At 38.3% G+C, this 13,580-nt stretch overlaps 1 long non-coding RNA gene across 2 annotated transcripts; it reads right to left on the reverse strand.

Moving 5' to 3' along the window:
* Positions 1–1,951: 1,951 nt before the first annotated feature.
* Positions 1,952–11,796, reverse strand: LOC107805096 (uncharacterized). Of its 2 annotated transcripts, none has more exons than XR_012694930.1 (3): positions 11,486–11,796; positions 6,283–10,463; positions 1,952–2,543 (listed from the first exon to the last, which is right to left on the reverse strand). It is a non-coding gene; the product is annotated as an uncharacterized LOC107805096 (long non-coding RNA). The 2 variants fall into 2 exon arrangements; XR_001652359.2 differs by having other exon boundaries at positions 1,974–2,543; positions 10,297–10,463; positions 11,486–11,760.
* Between the last annotated feature and the right edge of the window lie 1,784 nt (positions 11,797–13,580).

Raw genomic sequence — 13,580 nt, forward strand, 5'->3', positions numbered from 1 at the left:
CGCGAGCGATGGGGGGTGGTAAGTAGATGATTAAGCCAAGCATCAATTTCTTCGTTTTGCATTTATTGGCTTTCTTTTGAGGAATGTCATTTTGCGTTTTTGAATATTCAAATTGCAAGATGTATGGCTCTTGTTTGTTGTCTTTACACTCCCACATTTCACATGGTTAAATTCCCATATCACCATACAAGTCCAAAGTTGAAAAGTGCATGGAATGAGATAATTGCCTCCCAACTTGCAACTTTTTATGGATTTTGGCATTCCCTTTTTACCCCGAATTAGAGTCATTTTCAATCATCTTTTCAACTACATCGGTTCGCTCTAATTCCATATTTTTCTTGGCATCATCAACAAGCATGGAGTCCCAATGGCCACTTTCTTCCTCGAAGTTGGACTCTTATTTACCTCTTTCCACACTCTCAAGTTGATAGGCATAATGATCCTGAATCAATGATTTCATTTGATCTTCTAAAGTGCGGATAGTCTCATCATTTCGATGTAGTGCTTGTTTTAGGCTCTCGAGTACCAAGTTTTGCTTCTCCTCATTTTCAAGAATGGCTTCGAACATGAGCATCATCCTGTCATTTTGAGTATTTGAGAGTTCTTCTTGGTTTTGATCAAGTGCCAAAGAAGGATTTTCGGCTTCAACCTCTAAGGAAGGTTCTTGGTTATCATTCACTTCCGAGACTTTTTGGACCTCAAAAGCTTCAAGCATTTCTCCCATTTGCGAGTTCAACCTTTCAAGCGCCAAATTATTTTGGAGACTATTCTCCAAAAGATCCTCCAAGGCATTTTGCGCTTTGTTTTCTCCTTCAAGTAAGCATTCCAACATGAGATTGAACTCTCCATTTTGACCAAGCTCAATTTCTTCCACTTCCATATCCCTATAATTATTATCACAATAAGTAAAATCATCATAGCGGGGGTTCGGGGAAGGGAAGGACAAATAATAACAATTATCCCAATGGCCATTTTGATTACCACACTTATCACAAATACTCCATTCATGGGTTTGAGATTGTGCGAACAATCTGCCCCCGAGAGAATTTAAATAATTTTGCCACGAGTGTGGTCCTCCACAATAAGGACAAGGGTCATCAAAGTATGAACAACTACAGTCTGGCCAATTTTCATTATGCGACGCCATTTTTCAAAACTAAAAATAAAATAAACAAGAAACAAACAAAAGAACAATAAGACAAAATAAACAAATATAAGAAAATAATTACATAAATATTCACAAGCTTGGACCAAAGCATGTATGCTTACTTCTCAAACAACCTAAATACGCAAAATTATTCCCCGACAATGGCACCAACTTTGATGACGTCCAAATCCACTACTAAAAAGTAAATGGACACGGTCGCATGCAATATAATTTACCCAACTATGAGTTGGGGTCGAATCCCACAGAGAATAATATGTAGGTGATTAGGTGTGTAAGAGAATTATTACTTATTATGCTAAGCCAAACACTAAAAAAGGGTTTGAGAAAATATTTATGTCTAAATGCAAAAAATATAAACTAACCTAGAAAGCTAGTAAAATGATCAATGGCTACAAGCATGGGTACATGGGGAATTACACTCAAGTAACGATCCAATGTATTTCACAATTTTACAAATATGAGCGAGTTTATGTTAATTAGCCTTGAGTAATAATTCTATATTAGCTTCTTCCGAATACTAACAAGACTTTCTAATTGAATTATCCCTAAAACAATTAAGAAATTAAGCACACCCGATGCGGCTATAAGTAGTTCAATCCTATCCCTATGTAGAATCTATAAAATGAGGGTTAACGCCTCAAGTTCTTGTTAATTTATCTTTTCCATCCCCAAATTATCTTTCCCAAAATTAATTCAAAGTAAATGGGCGAGTCCTAGGGTTAGCTAATCCTTTTGGAAACATTAAAGAACAAGAATAATTAAAGAAACTCTAACTCACTTCATAATAAATAAAAATCATTCAATACATAAGTGCAACAAGATATTTAATCCACACTTTAAATATGAATATTCCCAATAACAAGATTCAAGTGTTGAAAAAAACACTACACACTTAACAAAGCAATGAAATGACGAAATGAACATGAATGGGTAAGCAATTCTCAACCAAAAGCTTCAAATCTTCAAGACCCAAGTGTGTGTGCAAGAACCCTAGCTCCAAAACTTGTGTTCTCTTGTCAAGATATGTCAAAGATGTCCAGAGATTGGCCAAATATGTGCATCCAATAAGCTAGGTCATGTATTAAAGGGTTTGGGGCTAAAGGATGTGAAATTACAGAAGAGCCCAGAACGGAAGCGCGATCTTCGCATTTGCTAAGCTATGTTCGCATTTGTGAAACATCACTTTCCTGTTGACTATCGCATTTGCGATGAAATGTTCGCATTTGCGAACGTTGACTTTCTTGGTTGACTTCGCATTTGTGATGAAATGTTCGCATTTGCGACCCTTGAGGCCAATTTCCAGATTTCTGCTTTTGAGCCCCTTTGACTTTTTTTTGCTTGGTTTCTTCCCGATCACTTCTAAATCCCATAAAACCTGTAAAGTAGAAGTAAACGACATTAAACACACTATTTTGTCTACCAAACATAGTAAAAATCTAAGATTAAAGATGAGATAAGTTGGTAAATTACCAACTTATCACTCGGCAGTTTATTAAATTTCTCTTATGGGATCGGGTTGTTCGCCTCGGCAATATGGTAACATTATTCTTATGGGATCGAGATGTTTTCCTCAGCAATACTGAGTACCACTATTACTATGGGATCGGGTCGTTCATCTCTGCAGATTCGTGCTTAATACTTGAGACTGGATTTGGTTTGGTAACAGTTGAGCTAGCACCTTCAAGGTCGGTTATGACATGTTTAGTGATTTTATATAGAATCATGTGGGGAATTGTTGTACATCCTCCATGTCTACTTTATCTATTTCTATTACTGTTTGACCACTAGTAAGTGTTAAGTCGACCCCTCGACACTACTTCTTCGAGGTTAGACTAGATACTTACTAGGTACATACTGTTTTACGTACTCATACTACACTTCTGTACTGAATGTGAAGGTACTGAGACAGGTACTACCAGTGGTCACACGGGCATGTAGCCGCACTTCTATGGAGACTTAGTGGTGAGCTGCTTGCCTTGCTTCGATCTGCAGCACTGGAGTCCCCCTCTGCCTTGTTTACTATTTATGTCTATTGTACTTCAGACAGTAGTGGTATTAGTTTTGTATATTCTCTAGATTGCTCATGCACTTGTGGCACCGTGTTTTGGGGGCTTCTAGCATTTATGTATTGTTGTACTTATTATTACTATCACTATGGTTTATGTATTTCTCACGCTTGATATTTTGAGAAAAGAGTATGTACAATTGCATGTGATCTTACCTATTTCGGTGTTTTAAAAAGGAAACTTATGTTTTAAACGTTAAAATGGATAACTAAATTGGAGGTTCACTAGTGGGCTTGCCTAACGACGGCATTAGGTGCCATTGCGACCTATTACAGGTTTTGGGTCGTGACATCATAAGATTTAGAGCTGGTTCATGTGGAACTTGAAGCAGAAGGATAGGTGGGCATATTATCGAAGGATATTATTTCTAAGGTACGAACCTCGGTAATGCAGTCCTCTCTATTCTCAATGCCGGTTTTGACGTCCTCCTCAGTTTTTCTTCACATGCTATAGACAACATGAGTCTTCAAGCATAAATTACTCCTCTAGAGCTCAGAATCTTTCCCGGAGCTCTTGGACTTTCGACTGCATTCGCTCATTTTTTACCTTCAAAATCCCATAAGTCTCTACCGGGTCAGAATTAGTCTTTGCATCCTCCTGGTTTTGATCCATGACCTTTTAGAGCCTTTTCTCCATTTTGGCCCTTTTCTCTTCGGCCGTGATAGCTTCCTCGGTCTTAGAATGCAAGTCTTTTCCAAGGCCCAGATCGTTTCCATGGAAGGTGACTCCCGTTCAGCAGCCGAAGTAAGAGCATCTTATAGCTCTGCCCACTTTCCCTTCAGCTCGGCAAGTTCATCATGAAGCATGTGTTTTCTTGGTTGTAAGCTCTTTTTCTTTCTCTATTTGCTCCAACTGGGCCTCAAGCTCTTCCATTTGAGAAAGTTTGGCCTCTAAGGCCGAAAGACACTCAGTAAGTTGATCACTCTCATATTGAAGTTCTCCCTTCTCCAAAAACATCCTTTGGAGACCCTCAGAAGTAAGAATATTGGCCTAAAAGATAAAGTTCAAAGTAAGCAGGGAAAAAGGTACCAAAAAAAAGGCAAACAGTACATGAGTAAAGAGATACATGCTATTGTTGATAAGACACTCAGCGGAAAGAGCATTCATTTTCTTCCAGTCCTTCTAAGTAGCCAAGGGTTTCCTATAATATTTCTACCCAGCCATCTTAGAGAGAATGTGACATTCATCCGGAATCGTAATGGTAATACTAAGTTTACCATTAGGGTCCCTGATTGGATCTGGAAAAGTGCTCTCCATGTTCCCGTTATCTGGTGACCGAGAAGGGGGGTTAGAGAACGAATACCTTGCCTCGATCTACAGTGAATGATGTTGGAGCAGAGGTTGGGACAATACTTGAAGTATCACCCCTTTGACCGGTAATAGCAATGGGAACCCAAAAGGGAGAGTCGACCATTTCAGCTAAATCAAACTATTAAAAGAGTCTCTCCGTCTCCTCTGGATGGACTGTTTTGGTTCTTTTTTTTCTTTTTCTTTGAAGAGCTATTGTTTCAACGTCAACTTCAATTTCTTTTTCTTTAAGGACCAATGTATCCAGCTATGCAGTGATCTCTTTTTTATAATGGAGGCTATCTTTTCTCCCCCATTTTGGAATATTTTCTTCTAGCCTTCTTCTCCAGAGGCCAGGGACTGGCGGATGATGCAGCTCCACCGGAAGAAGATTCCGCTTCACAAGCTCCTTTTTCCGTCAAGGACTTGTTGAAGTTGTTGTTGAGTCACCTTCGGGTCAAATGAAATCTCGACGACCAAGCAAACAGATGATCCCTTGGGAAGAACTAAAAATGGAAAACAAAATGCAAAGATCACAAGTCTATTGCAAAAGAAGGTACACACTAACGAGGAGGTTGAATGAAGGTAATCTCACCATGATTCTTACACTTCTAATTTTTCTTTATTGAAATTTCTTTCCACGTACGGATTTTCGGTATGAAAATATCCAAAAGAAAAATCTAAACCCACTGTGGTAAGTCTTCAACTACTAAAGGGACCCAATTGGTAGCTAAAAACAAGAAGAGAACGAAGTTTAAAGAGCATGAAAATATCTAAGAAAAAGAACATGCAGATAAGAGAACGTACGAGTATAGTTCCATGTCTCAGGAATTGAAGGTCCTGGTGAGGGTATGATGTCCTTGGAAGCGATGGAAATAAACGTTTTCATCCAACCACGGTCATTTTCATCACCCAAACTGGTGATGATGGCATTATGACCACCCTTGCTGAGTTTGACCATGCCTCCTCGGAAGATCTTGGGAGAGTAGAGATGGATCACGTGTGCAAAGGAGAGATTTTTTTGTGTGCGGGAGGTCAGATACCGGAGGCAAGCTACTGTATGTCATACTGCCACACCCACTTGAGCTAAGCAGACTTGGTAACTCCAGCAAAACTCAAGGATGACTGGATCAATTTCGTGCCTGAGCCTGAGTGTGAAAGGATAAGTAAATGTATACGCTGATTTACTGAAGGTCACCCTCTCCACGTCTAGAGGGGCCAACACTTTCATATCTTTCTAACCAAAATCCTATTTCACAATATGAATGTTGGCCAGTCGAATAGAAGAAGGGTACTCGCCGATCGCTTTGTCCCGGTCATTTTTTTAGGTTTGAGGAAGTGCCCTGGATTTGGAGATCCTTATAAAAAGACCCTTCTTTAGGAATGATCGTGTTCATGGTGGGGTGCAATGTCAGTCTTTTTGGGTTTATTCTTCTTGGAAGGGCCTCCACTGATGTAAATCCTGACGTCGGCACTTGTTGAAAGTGGGTTAGTCATGACCACCATGGAATCACCTTGGTTGACGATAGCAGACGGGTTATCAGTGGTGGAAATTGGAGTGCATGGAGAAGACATGGTGAAATAGATTTAAGTTTAACGGAAAAGATGGAAAAATTATTTCTGGTAATCGGAAGTTCTGCTATAAGGAAAAAATAGATTGCAGAGATTTAAAGTGTATTGAAAGAATTTGTAAAAAAGTAAAGTAAAATGTGAAAAGAGTGGTAAGTTTATAGATGGTCTTCGAACCAAAGTCATCATTACCTCTGTAAATTGCAAAACTGCTCGTCGAATCACAAAGAGGAACGTGTCAGGATCAATAAATGCAAAGTGATGTGCATCCTTTTGAATGTCAGAAGCCGTTCAATAACTTTTCCACCAAGAAATGAGATATCTTATCTATTTTACGGTCAAATAAAGTTGAGTCACCGGTAAATAGGAAAAATATCTATATTGGGTAAAATTTAGAGTCTAGAGGTGGAAACCTCATGAGCAGACACGTGGCAATGATGACAGGATGTAAGTGTGTCGCCAGCCAAATAATATCAGATAGAGTAATGTGATCGGGATTATATATAAATTAGCATAATGACTCGATCGATCCTTTTTAGCATTTACACTTCGCTCGATAGTTTGAGGGCATGAGTAGCTCCGTATGATGTATTATAACTTATATGTATCACCGATTATGGTTTTCATGTGACTCAGAATTGATTTTGAAGAATGATTCTCACTAGGATGATTCAAGTAGAAAGTGTTGGCCAAGCTTGACTATTGAGTATTTGACCTCGGATCGGAGTTTTGATGGTTCCGTTAGGTTAGGATGGTTATTTTAGACTTCGGTGTATGCCCGGATTTGCATTTGGATATTTGTAGAATGTTTCGGCACTAATTAGAGAAAGTTGGCAATTTGAAGGTTTGAAATATTCATAAGTTTGACCGGGAGTTGACTTTGATGATATTGGGTACGGATTGTGGCTTTGAGAATTGTAATAGCTTCGTTATTTCAGTTGGTATTTGTGTACAAAATTTGAGTTCATTCCAAGTTGATTTGATAAGGTTCAGCACTAGTTTTGGAAGTTGAAAGATTCAAAGTTTATTAAGTACAATTTGAGGTGCGGTTAGTGGTTTGATGTTGTTATACATGATTTGAGATCTCGACTAAGTCTGTAATATGTTATGGGACTTGTTGGTATGTTCATACGGGGTCCCGAGGGGCTCGGGTGAGTTTCGAATGGGTTTGGTTGTGTTGCGCTCGTTTTTGATGTTTCGACGTTGTTTCTTCAAGCATAAATAGTACCACATTAAGAAAATGAGCTCCAATTTCTGTTTTAATTGAAGCATTAGATCCGTATCATAATTTTGGAACCATATCAACTGGAATCATCAAGTTTCGATATCGTATGAGGAATTTATGGTCATTTTACTAAGAATTGGGTTACCATATTTTTTTTCAACATAATTACGAAATTGCCATTGAATTCGTATTTAAAAATCTGCACTATTTCTAAATATCTCCTTCATTATAAGGTCAAATGGAGTGATTCTAAAGCCTAACTTGACTTGAATTTTACAAGAAATTCATTAGAGGCATCAAAAGCGAGATTCAGGATCATTTGGAACAAGAAACAAGGTAGAACAGCTGGGCAGAAACACATAATATCGAGAGTTTGTTCATTTGGTCATATTTTGAGTTGGGGAGCTCGGATTTAGGCGATTACGGAGGCGATTTTTACCACATGGATTGGGGTAAGTGTTCTATACTCAGATTTGGTTATATTTCATGAATCCATCTTCGGTTTTGGCATTTGATTTATGATTTCAAAGTGAAATTTGAGGGGGTTTATCTAAAATTTCATAAAGTACTTTTTTGCGTTTTGAACATTGATTCGGAGTCGGATTTGAGTGAAATTAGTATGGTTGGACTCATAATTGAATGGGTTATTGGATTTTGTAAGTTTTGTTGGGTTCCGAGATACGAGCCCAAGTTTGACCTTTTGGTTGACTTTGGGGCTTTTGATTAAAGATTTTACCTTTATCGATTGGGTTTGTTTCCTTTGGCATTATTTGATGTTCTTGAGTTGATTTTGGCTAGTTCCGAGCCGTTCAGTGGTCGGTACGTGCGGGATGGCATTTCTAGAGTATTGTTTGGCTTGCTCGGTATTGGATTTGGCATGTTCGAGGTAAGTAACACTTCTAAACTTGGTGTTGAGGGTATTAACCCCAAATATATGCGTTATGTGTTTGGTGTTGAGGTGACGCACATGCTAGGTGACAGGCGTGAGGGCGTGCACCATGTGAATTATGATTCGATTGATTATGTGGTACTGTGTAGTGACCTAATCTTGTTTCTATCCATGAAATTTCTACGTGCTAGAGTAATTGAATTGTGATCCATGTTAGAAATCATGTTTAGGCTATATTCTTATCCTGTTGCAACCCGCTGAGGTCATTTCTGTTGTTGAGTTATTTTCTTAAATTGCAATAACATAGTCAGTCATTCTCATTCATTACATATCATATTTGAGTCTCTTATATCATTTGTATCATATTATATTATCATTGTTTGGGCCGATTGGCATGAGATTTGTGAGGCCGAGAGATTAGAGATATTGATGACTTAGTGAGGCCGAGGGCCTGATTGTGAGGATGTTTAAGGGATCGGGCTGCACGTCACAACATACTTTATTGATTTATGCCATAATTGGCTTATATTAACACTTGGGCAGGATATGCCCCTCCAGAATCTGCACACCCACAGTGAGCGCAGGTACCTACTGAGTGCGAGTGTCGTGTGCGAGTGCGAGTGCAAGTGCAAGTGCCGAGCGCGAGTGCCGAGTGATTGGGAGGACTGAGTGACTGATAATCTGAGAGTATGCATATGATTTTATCATTGTGTTGCATTGCATTCGACATGTACACTTGACATACATGCATAGAGATGCATTTTCCTCATGTTGTACGGTATTGTTTCATTCATGACTTCACATATACATTGACATGTAGGTATAGAGATGTAATTTCCTCATGCCATTTGATAATGAAACATCTTACCTAATGTTGGAAGTTTTGGGAAAAATCACAGTTTGTTTTTCCAGATTTACTCATATTTTGGTGATTTCAGTAAAAGATTCGGGTTTTCACTAATATACTTGAAAGGCATGCCTATTTTCCGGAACTGTGAATGAGCTGAGCATCATATCTCTGAGTTATTTCTTTTATCACCTTTATTATATTATTATGAACTGTTGTTGGCTATTGGTGTTGGACTCCGACCTTTGTCCCAGCTCATTACTACTTTCAACATAAGGAGGGGTTTGTTACTTATTGAGTACATGGGGCCGGTTGTACTCATACTACACTTCTGCACCTTGCGTGCAGATTTTGGAGCTGATATTACTGCTTATGGCGGGAGTTAGTTTTGAAGATATACCTACATTCTGGTTGTAGCTGCCACTTATTGATGGTAGCTTTAGATTTATAAAGAATCTGTTTATGTACATTTCAAATAAATGATGTATTTATTTCATACTAATTTTGTAAACTCTAAATCTTAGAAGCCCGTGATTTGTACTACCAATCCTTGGAATTGTTTTGTATAAAAGTTCAGTTGTATTATCATTACTTCTGTTAGAAAATCGCATTTGAATTGAAAGGTTGCTAATTGGCTTAACTAGCAGTTGGGGGTTAGGTGCCATCACGGCTAGTTGGATTTTGGGTCGTGACAAGTTGGTATAAGAGCTCTCGGTTCAAATGTTCTACGAGTCATAAGAAAGTATCTAGTAGAGTCTTGCGGATCGGTATGATGACGTTCATGCCTATCTTCGAGAGGCTATTGGATAAACTTCCCGTCTTTCTTTCCTTATCGTGCGGCATTGATTAAGCTTGAAGCGTATCTCTTTGAATTTCTTTCCACTCACTCGTATGCGTATGTGAGAGCTCGATATCAGTTGTACATCGACCGCTTGTGGATTCCATGGATGAGGTGCGGGATGTGTTTTTGTGCTTTGGTGATGGCTAGTTTGGATGACTTGAGTCCCGGTTTGGACCGCAACTTAGGCTCGGTAGTTTCAGTTGTGAGAGCTTTGTGCTTTTGGACTTCTATGTCCAGTGGTGTCCCTATGAGTGGGATTGGTGGCTCGGTGAGTGCTTGGATGGCTATATGATGAGTAGGATGTGACTGCGGGATGTGTTCAGATGGTTTGAATGTGACGGAAAAAGTTTGCTTGAGATGTGAAAAGCACTATTGGATGCACAATTTCTATGAATGTGTCATACAGTCTTTCTTTTGTAAAAAGGACTATTGGATGCACGATTTCTACGAATGTGTCATGAAGTCTTGAGTCTGCATCAACAGTTCACGTCCCCAATTCTCCAATCCACCAGCCTTCCCTTTTCCTTCATCCACAAAATTGATAGCTTCGGAAAAATCTCTTTCCAATTCACTTCAGAAAGAGAAAATGACAAGAGTGAGTGAAAAGAGAAAAATACACAAATCCTGAAGAATCCCATAAATTCAAACATGAGAGGTTTTTGAATATAGAAGACGTAAAAAAAATTAGATGAACCCGGGTGTTCTCAATACAAACTAAAATGAAATTAAAAAATAATAATAATAAACATAATCGCAAATTACAACTATAGAGAGAATCGCAAGCAACAATAGAAGAAATCATCGGATTAAACATTGGATATTTGTTAAATTCAGTAGTTTCATGGATAGAAAGAAACTTAGTTAAATTCATGAAAGTTGATAATGTAGTCATTTGTAGATATGGATAGACTATTTCATGACATTCGAACATAGAAAAACAGTTATGTATAACCAGACTAAAAACAACATATATAACAAACTGACAAGAATAAAAACTCAATATATGAAATCTATATACTTAAGGTCAAGAGTTCTAATTCACAAACAATTTGAAATTTGGACAGTACAAACATGGCATGGCAGAGCAAAATCAAAAGTAAATACGAAAGTACTCTAAAAAAAGGTTATAGTAAATAGTAGTAATAGTAGTGCTAATACTAAATATCAAAACCATAAGACAAACCCCAAATAAGAAAATATAAGCGGGATCCAAATTCTTACTAATTGTTTTACAAATTTTGAAACAAACACCATAGGAATTTACCAAAGCAGAGGAAAATTAGAAGAACCAACAATTGGTATACTTTCATAGCCTGCAGAAATGTTGTTTTCATGTCACCTCGGTAGAGAAAAAGAATGATATCAATCCAATTTCACAAAACAATTTCACACAAAAAAGTAGCAAAAAGCAAGCTAAGCACAGATCCGAAAACTACAGACATAGCAAATGAAACCCTAGATCTACATGAATAAATAAGCTAAGTATAGATTCAACAATTACATAGACAAAGCAAATGAAACCCTAGATCTACAATCTGCATTAATAAATAAGCAGTAACTAAATAGCGAAAATGAGAGAAAAATTGAAAGGACCTCGGTGAATTTTGTTTGTAGATTGAGGTTGAAGAACACCTCGGAAGCTTTATTGGAGACCAACGGCTTCCAATCGAGATCCTTGGTGAGACGAGGGAGTCGCAAGCTACGGCGACTGGCGATCTCCCCCATATCGATAAGAGGGAGAGAGAGAGAGAGAGAGGAAATTGCAAGACTAAGGTTTATTTGGGAGGAGTGAGGGTGTTCTAATTTTTGGTCTAAGCGGCAGAGGGAGTCTAAAAATTTGTTGAGAGAAATTTTTTGGTCTGAACAAGTTGACGAAAATACTTTTAAAATAATAATTAAACATAGTGGCGGTTGCAGCGATTAGCAACCACCGTGATAAACCTCAACCGTCGTAATTTAAAAGTTTAATGTGGCGCATCAAAAAACGTCATTCTATGTTTCATATTGTGGCGGTAGAGCAACCGCCGTAATAAAACCGCCGTAAATCTCCGATTTTTTATAGTACGTGGTGCTCCCTTTATATATCTCACTACTCTCAAAGTTGCCTCCATATGTGACTGTTTGGGTTTTTGCATAAATTGACTCAAAATTTAGACTGCAAGTTTATGTCAGACCTGGTGATAGTTAAATATAATAACTTCCCTATTAACCTTTGATGTACGGAGTTGTCCTTGAATTTTGAGTTACCAATTTTCCTAACACAAGTGTCGTACTCCATTGTTGTCAATTTCTGGTTCAGCTCTATAGGAGTTGCAACTGGTTTTGTACCACTCAAACCAGCCTCTTAGATTAGTTCTAAGACATACTTCCTTTGGTTGAGCAAGATCCCTTTCTTGGACCTTGAGATCTCAATCCCAAGGAAATATCTTAACTGACCTAAGTCTTTAACCTTGAACTTGCTATGCAGAGTTGTCTTAGCATTATTCACTAGGTTGGGACAACTCCCATTAATAAGCAAATCATCTGCATAAACTAGTATGATGACCAGCTCTTTTCCTTGCTGTTTTTTGAATAAAAATGATCAAAGGAACTTTGTTTATAGCCACTATGAATCAGTGCATCAGTAAGTTTTATGTTCCATTGTCTTGATGCATGTTTGAGTCCGTAGAGAGATTTCATAAGCCTGCACACTTTCAGCTCCCATTGCTTGTGAAATCCTTGAGGTAATTGCATGTAGACCTCTTCATAGAGATCGCCCTGTAAGAAAGCATTGATAACATCTATTTGGTATAAATGCCAACCTTTTGCAGTTGCTATGCTTATAATGGTCCTTATTGTGACCATTTTTACTACATGGGAAAATGTGTTATGGTAGTCCGGCCCTTCCTTTTGATTGTACCCCTTGGCAACTAGCCTTGTCTTGTATCTCTCTACCTCTCAATTAGCCTTGTATTTAATTTTGTATACCCATTTTGACCCAATGGCCTACTTCCCAGCTGGTAAGTCTACTATCTCCCAAGTATGATTATCCTCTGGGGACGTGATTTCATGTTGCATAACATCAACCCACCCGCTATCAGTTGAAGCCTCCTAAAAAATGTTAGGCTCAACTTCAACTGAGAAAGCCTGCAAGTAAGCTTGATAACCTGCTATGAGATTAGCATAAGACAGACTTTCAAAAAATGGATACAGACATTGTCCAGAGAATTTCTTGGCAATTTGTTAATCTTTCAACCAAACTGGTGGTTTTGAGGTTCTTGTGATCTTCATGTAGCCTTGAGCATCAGTTAGTTCCACCATGTTTGGTTCTGGAACAACTGTGATCTCTGGTTCTGGTTCAGTGTCTGCATTGTCAATTTCTGTAGGTATGTCTGTTGAGGTGTCTTGCACTGCATGCTCAACCTCTACTGCTTTTGTTGTACTGATATCTCCTGGGTCTGGATTATCGTTTGCAGGCTGAGTTAGATCATCTGTAGTATCTGTGTGGGACTCCTGTGAGACTGCACCTGATTCATGTGTTATTGAGAAATCAGGTTGTACAGTCACAGGCATTTGTGTGGCAAAGCTGTCTTCTTGACTCAGTTGTAGTTTCTCTAAAGAGAAATATATGTTCTCTAAAAGTAAGAACTCTACTCTCAAAGATAGTCCTTGTATCTAAATCAATTAACATATAGCCTTTCTGAACCTC

This window comes from Nicotiana tabacum, chromosome 9, assembly GCF_000715075.1.
Source record: "Nicotiana tabacum cultivar K326 chromosome 9, ASM71507v2, whole genome shotgun sequence".
In the NCBI taxonomy this organism is placed as follows: Eukaryota; Viridiplantae; Streptophyta; class Magnoliopsida; order Solanales; family Solanaceae; genus Nicotiana; species Nicotiana tabacum.